General features: G+C 44.8%; 1 pseudogene; it reads left to right on the top strand.

Moving 5' to 3' along the window:
* The first annotated feature begins 407 nt into the window (after positions 1-407).
* LOC120050852 overlaps positions 408-7120 on the top strand; it is a 121628-nt pseudogene continuing 114915 nt past the window's right edge.

Below are 7120 nucleotides of genomic sequence, written 5' to 3'. Positions count from 1 at the left end.
TGAACCCTGCCACAGCCACAGGCATACACTAAATATAGTCATACACACACAAACATACTGTACTTACATGCACATATCTCTTAGTTTTTAGTTATACATCACCATATATCTGGTTCCCCCGTCTCATGCCTCAGAAACAGTGATGTAGTTATGCTTTACCGGTACCTTTTTCAAATGCACCAGGCAGTGTGATCTGAGCCCTGGTTTCTCCTTAGCCTCTCTCCTGCTGTTCTCCTCTCCTGTGGTTGTCCTGCCCCAGGGTTAGTGTGGTTGTCTTGCCCTCTCATGCTCCTAAGTTCATCTGAAGACAACCCCAAACTTGCTCCTCCGCCCTCCTCCTCCTCCTTCAGGGAGCAGGGCTGAGATGGATGACTGGGTACAGCTGAGACCCCCAGATGGCCTGATTTATGGAGGCCTATTTCCTCCCAGGCAGAGTGGAGGCCCCTGGGGGCCCGCCTGGGGATCGCTGGGGGACGCCCACCGTCTCAGGCCTGATGGCCCCCAGCTCCCGCTCTGCCGTGGTGCCAAGTACCAAACGGCCACTCCAGAACGCTCACCATCCGTCATGTGGGCAGCCAGGGATCTCCCTTAAAGAGAGGAAGAACAGAGAGCAGGACAAATGAGAGCCGCTCCCTACCTTCCCTGGCTCTGTACCACAGACATTGATCTCCACTGCAACAATTCATTATATCAGCTCAGCTATAGTCTATTGTCAGGGGGAAGTTATGAGATACCTCCCTGCTTTTGTTCGAGAGCACCATACAATCACTATAAATATATCACCATCACATGAGACCCCATCATAGTACTGAGAAGGTACTCGTGAAGGTGGTAAATTACCTTTTAATGACGTCAGACAAAGGCTCTGCATCTGTCCTCGTGCTCCTAGACCTTAGTGCCGCTTTCAACACCATCGATCACCACATTCTTTTGGTGAGATTTGAAACCCTAATTGGTCTACACGGAGTTCTTGCCTGGTTTAGACCTTATCTGTCGGAAAGATATCATCTCGTCTCTGTGGATGGTTTGTCCTCTGACAAATCAATGGTAAGTTTTGGTGTTCCTCAAGGTTCCGTTCTAGGATCACTATTGTTGTCATATTCTACCTCTTGGTGATGTCATTCAGAAACACAATGTCAACTTTCCCTGCTATGCAGACAACACAGCTGTATTTCATTGAAACATGGTGAAGCCCCAAAATTGCCTACCCTGGAAGCATGTGTTTCAGAGATAAGAAAGTGGATGGCTGCAAATGTTTTACTTTTAAACTCAGACAAAACAGAGATGCTATTTCTAGGTCCTAAGAAACAAAGAGATCTGCTGTCGGATCTGACAATGAATCTTGATGGTTGTACAGTTGTTGTAAAAATTACTTTGGACCCTGTTCTCTCTTTTGACGAACATTTAAAACATATTCAAAGAGCAGCTTTGTTCTATCTTCGTAACATTACAAAAATCGGACACTTTTTGTCTAAAAAGGATGTTGAAAAGCTAATCCATGCTTTTGTCACTTCTAGATTAGACTACTGCAATGATCTACTCTCTGGCTACCCAAATAAGGCACTAAATAAACTTCAGCTAGTGCTAAATACGGCTGAAAGAATCTTGGACGGCTGACAGAATCTAAATACGGCTGATAGAATCCCTCAAAAAGTATTATATTACTCCAGTGCTAGCCTCTCTACCATGGCTTCCTGTTAAGGCTAGGTCTGATTTCAAGGTTTTACTGTTAACCTACAAAGCATTATATGGACTTGCTCCTACCAATCTCTCCGATTTGGTCCTGCTGTACATGCCTACACATATGCTACGGTCACAAAACGCAGGCCTCCTTATTTTTCCTGGAATGTCAAAGCAAACAGCTGGAGGCAGGGCTTTCTTGTAAAGAGCAACATTTTTATGAAATGGTCTGCCGATCCATGTGAGAGACGTAGACTCGGTCTCAGCCTTTAAGTCTTACCTGAAGACTAATCTCTTCAGTAGGTACTGTGATTGAGTGTAGTTTGGCCGAGGGGTGCGAAGCTGTACGGCAAGGCACTGGTGTTAAGAATCACCCTTGCTGTCTCTCCCTGGCCAGCTCCCCTCTCTCCACTGTGATTCTCTGCCTCTGACCCTATTACGGGGGCTGAGTCACTGGCTTGCTCATGCTCTCCCATGCCGTCCCTAAGAGGGGTGCATCACGTCATGCCAGGCTTTTTCTGCTACACTCGACTTGAGTGGGTTGAGTAACTGACGTAATCTTCCTGTCCGGTTTTGCGCCCCCTCGGGCTCATGCGGTGGGGGAAATCTTTGTGGGCTATACTTGGCCTTGTCTCAAGGTAGGAAGTTAGTGGTCTGTTGATATCCCTTTGGTGGTGTGGGGGCTGTGCTTTGGGAAAGTGGGTGGGGTTATATCCTGCCTGGTTGGCCTTTCTCAGTCCCAGTATCTATACTGCAATAGTCTATGTGTCGGGGGGATAGGGTCAGTCTGTCCTCTCTGGTATAATTCTCCTGTCTTATCTGGTGTCCTGTGTGATCTTAGTTATGCTCTCTCTCTCTCTCTCTCTCTCTCTCTCTCTCTCTCTCTCTCTCTCTCTCTCTCTCTCTCTCACTACCGCACCTGCTTTCTCGACCACTGAATGTTTGGCTATGAAAAGCCAACTGACATTTACTCCTGAGGTGCTGACCTGTTGCACCCTCTATAACCACTGCAATTATTATTTGACCCTGCTAGCCATCTATGCACGTTTGAACATCTTGAAGAACGGTCCTTAATGGCCATATACTCTTATAAGAGAACTGGCCACCACTCCGAGCCTGGTTCCTCTCTAGGTTTCATCCTAGGTTCCTTCCTTTCTCTGGAGTTTTTCCTAGCCACCATGCTTCTACATCTGCATTGCTTGTGTTTTGGGATTTTAGGCTGGGTTTATGTGTAAGCACTTTGTGACAACTGATGATGTAAAAAGGACTTTATAAATAAATGTGATTGATTGATGATCACATGTACACAAACCTACAGCTGTAGAAAACTTTGGGATATTGTATTTTCAGATGACAATACAGCGGTAATCTAATTAAGTGATAATGCCCGATAAGCTGGTGTTTGGAGGATATATTGGCACGGGTGTTCGTTTTCAACAGCGGAGATTTGTATAAACCTTGCAGTATGTCTCTCCGACATTTGCAACATTGTTTCAATATTCAAATTCTATCTCCAGCTGTCCCATAGTAATGAATGTGTAGGGGTCGGGAGTCGAGACAAACCGTGCCAATATATCCTCCAAACATCGGCTTCGAGGACATTATCACTTTTATACAATGGGTTACCAACATATTCAAATAATGATTTACATATTTTCATAAAAAAACGTTATTTGGATTAATTTATTCATACTATTTCATCCTTCCACAGATATAGTCCCGACACAAATCTAGGGTTGCTACCCAAGCCGGCTGGTCATTCGTTCTATTGGTTCGGTTGCCAGAGACGCGACCCAGTCGTTCAGTCTTTCTGTTCTGTATCTATGGACCCAGTCGTTCGTTCTAAATGGTCCTTACTGGCAATGTTCGTATCCCTTGCTTGCTAGCTAGCAAACAACGGCTAACTTACAGTCACGTCAAAAAGAATAACAACAGTAGCTGCATTTGCATTTGTTAAAGCTGTTTTCTAGTGACATTTATTTGGATACATCCATAACAATGAGCTAATGAGGTGAGATTTCGCCTGGCATAGAAAATGTGCTCTCTCGTCAGGACACTGTTGTTCAGAGGAGCTAGCCAACAACACAGCTAACAACACAGCTAACACAATCACTTCAAACACTTTGTTTCGTTTTACCTTTTTTCAATTGACATTTATTTGTATATATCCATAAAAATTATGCCAGCTAAAACATGTTTCGACTGGCTGAGAAACGATGCTTGCCTGTCTGTCTCATCCCGACTCCTGACCCCTACACATTAATTACTATAGGACAGCAGGAGATCGAATTTGAATATTGAAACAATGTTGCAAATGTCAGAGAGACAGAAAGGTTTATACAAATCTCCGCTGTTGAAAACTAGATGTTAGTCTAAAAGAAATGTGAGATAATGCCTAGATGTTTTTTTTTATAGTGGAGATCAAGTAAATAGGCATTTTAACGTCATAGATTTAGCTGGTGGTAACTTGTGGATTGGACACTGGCTGGAATGAGCTTTTAACCAATCAGCATTCAGGATTAGACCCACTCGTTGTATGTAAGCAGAATAAAGACTATTGTAATATTTTCTGGCACTGTAATATTGTTTTGCATCTAAATTTAAATGTAAATGGTATAGTCCTGTGATGGCATTTAAATGGTACACAGACTGTATTCTAATATTGCATCATAGGTTTTGTGTTCTGTTGAATTTGAGCCAGGACAGAGGATGTCTTAGCTTATGGATGGTGGACAACACCATGCTGTCACAATGGCGGACGCTGGATAGTAATGTCCAGTCATCAGGACCCACTGTATCCACATTAAAATGTTATTGCACTGACACTGCTGCTGCAGGTGGATCCCCTCTATGGCTGGATTTCAGGCCAGTCTGGGAGGACATCTGTTGTGGAGTGTGTGGCCAGAGCCTTGTGCTGAGACACAGAACACCAGTTTACCCTGAGGGCAATGGAGCCGGTATAAACTAGTAGGGCAGGAGCCAGAAACTCAGGGCTGGAGGGTTCCACAGTTTAGGGAGGTCCAGAAACGTTCCGAATTATAGAGGGGTAACCGTGGGGGGGGGGGGGGGGGGGGGGCAGCTGATACTGGAAAGCAGTTGAGGGGGTTTACAAATCAAGGTTTGTAGGAAACAGTACTGCCATTAGCCAGCTGCCTCTGTGGCCTCAGGCATGCTAGGAAAAAAGAAGTAATAATATACAATATCTAATATCATACATGTATATGATCATAGAAATGTTTTTGTCTACCATCATTCTACCAGACTATGTAAAGTAGGCAAACAACAAATTAATAACACGCATGCTCACACACATACACACATACACACACTGAACGTATACAAAAATAACTAGCTATTTCATCTCGTAAACACTCTTTTGTGCACCAAGGAAATGTGCATATTATTTTCTTTTATTACCTGTAACTGACTTCTGTCGCTACGTTCTTTAAAAAAAAAAATTAAACATTTTATTTCACCTTTATTTAACCAGGTAGGCCAGTTGAGAACAAGTTCTCATTTACAACTGCGACCTGGCCAAGATAAATCAAAGCAGTGCGACAAAAACAACAACACAGAGTTACACATGGGATAAACAAACGTACATAACACAATAGAAAGGTCTATATACAGTGTGTGCAAATGTAGTAAGATTAGGGAGGTAAGGCAATAAATAGGCCATAGTGGCGAAATAATTACAATTGAGCAATTAAACACTGGAGTGATAGATGATGTGCAAGTAGAGATACAGGGGTGCAAAGGAGCAAAAAATAAATAACAATATGGGAATGAGGTAGTTGGGTGGGCTATTTACAGATGGGCTGCGTACAGGTGCAATGATTGGTAAGCTGATGCTTAAAGTTAGTGAGGGAGATATATGACTCCAGCTTCAGTGATTTCTGCAATTCGTTCCAGTCATTGGCAGCAGAGAACTGGAAGGAAAGGCGGCCAAATGAGGAGTTGACTTTGGGAATGACCAGTAAAATATACCTGCTGGGCCTCCCGGGTGGCGCAGTGGTCTAGGGCACTGCATCGCAGTGCTAACTGCGCCACCAGAGTCTCTGGGTTCGCGCCCAGGCTCTGTCGCAGCCGGCCACGACCGGGAGGTCCGTGGGGCGACGCACAATTGGCATAGCGTCGTCCGGGTTAGGGAGGGTTTGGCCGGTAGGGATATCCTTGTCTCATCGCGCTCCAGCGACTCCTGTGGCGGGCCGGGCGCAGTGCGCGCTAACCAAGGGGGCCAGGTACACGGTGTTTTCTCCGACACATTGGTGCGGCTGGCTTCCGGGTTGGAGGCGCGCTGTGTTAAGAAGCAGTGCGGCTTGGTTGGGTTGTGCTTCGGAGGACGCATGGCTTTCGACCTTCGTCTCTCCCGAGCCCGTACGGGAGTTGTAGCGATGAGACAAGATAGTAATTACTAGCGATTGGATACCACGAAAATTGGGGAGAAAATGGGATAAAAAATATAAAAAAAAAATATATATATATATACCTGCTGGAGCATGTGCTACGAGTGGGTGCTGCTATGGTGTCCAGTGAGCTGAGATAAGGCGGGGCTTTACCTAGCAAATACTTATAGATGACCTGGAGTCAGTGGGTTTGGCGATGAACATGAAGCGAGGGCCAGCCAACGAGAGCATACAGGTCGCAGTGGTGAGTAGTATATGGGGCTTTGGTGACAAAACGGATGGCACTGTGATAGTCTACATCCAATTAGCTGATTAGCGTGTTGGAGGCTATTTTATAAATGACATCGCCGAAGTTAAGGATTGGTAGGATAGTCAGTTTTATGAGGGTATGTTTGGCAGCACGAGTGAAGGATGCTTTGTTGGCGAAATAGGAAGCCTATTCTAGATTTAATTTCGGAGAGAGTCTGGAAGGAGAGTTTACAGTCTAACCAGACACCTAGGTATTTGTAGTTGTCCACATATTCTAAGTCAGAACCGTCCAGAGTAGTGATGCTAGACGGGCGGGCGGGTGCGGGCAGGGATCGGTTGAGAGCATGCATTTAGTTTTACTTGCATTTAAGAGCAGTTGGAGAACACGAAAGGAGTGTTGTATGGCATTGAAGCTCGTTGTTATGTTCCATTGACTCTCAGCGGACCGTTTGAGAGCGCAGATGAAAATGACAATATGAGAATGACAATATGAGAGGGAACAGTGGTGATGTTCGCCATGTAAACGCTGTGTTTGAAAGTGTTATTTCAATTAAAAAGCAGATAAACTGCTGATTAATTCAGCACACTTCCCAATTACTGATCAAACGAGCCTCCTGGGGGAAGCAGAGTCCCAAAGATGGCAGATGCCGAGCACACACTCAGGCATATTTCATACGGCAATGAAATATTAAGCTGGTCTGTGGCGTTGTGGTACCACTGGGTGTCTGTGTTGTTGTGGTACTATGTAAATGTGTCTGTTACTCTAGCGAGACTGATATCTGGGA

This window comes from Salvelinus namaycush, chromosome 1 (assembly GCF_016432855.1).
Source record: "Salvelinus namaycush isolate Seneca chromosome 1, SaNama_1.0, whole genome shotgun sequence".
Classification (NCBI taxonomy): Eukaryota; Metazoa; Chordata; class Actinopteri; order Salmoniformes; family Salmonidae; genus Salvelinus; species Salvelinus namaycush.
This window is presented reverse-complemented; position numbering and strand designations above follow the sequence as displayed.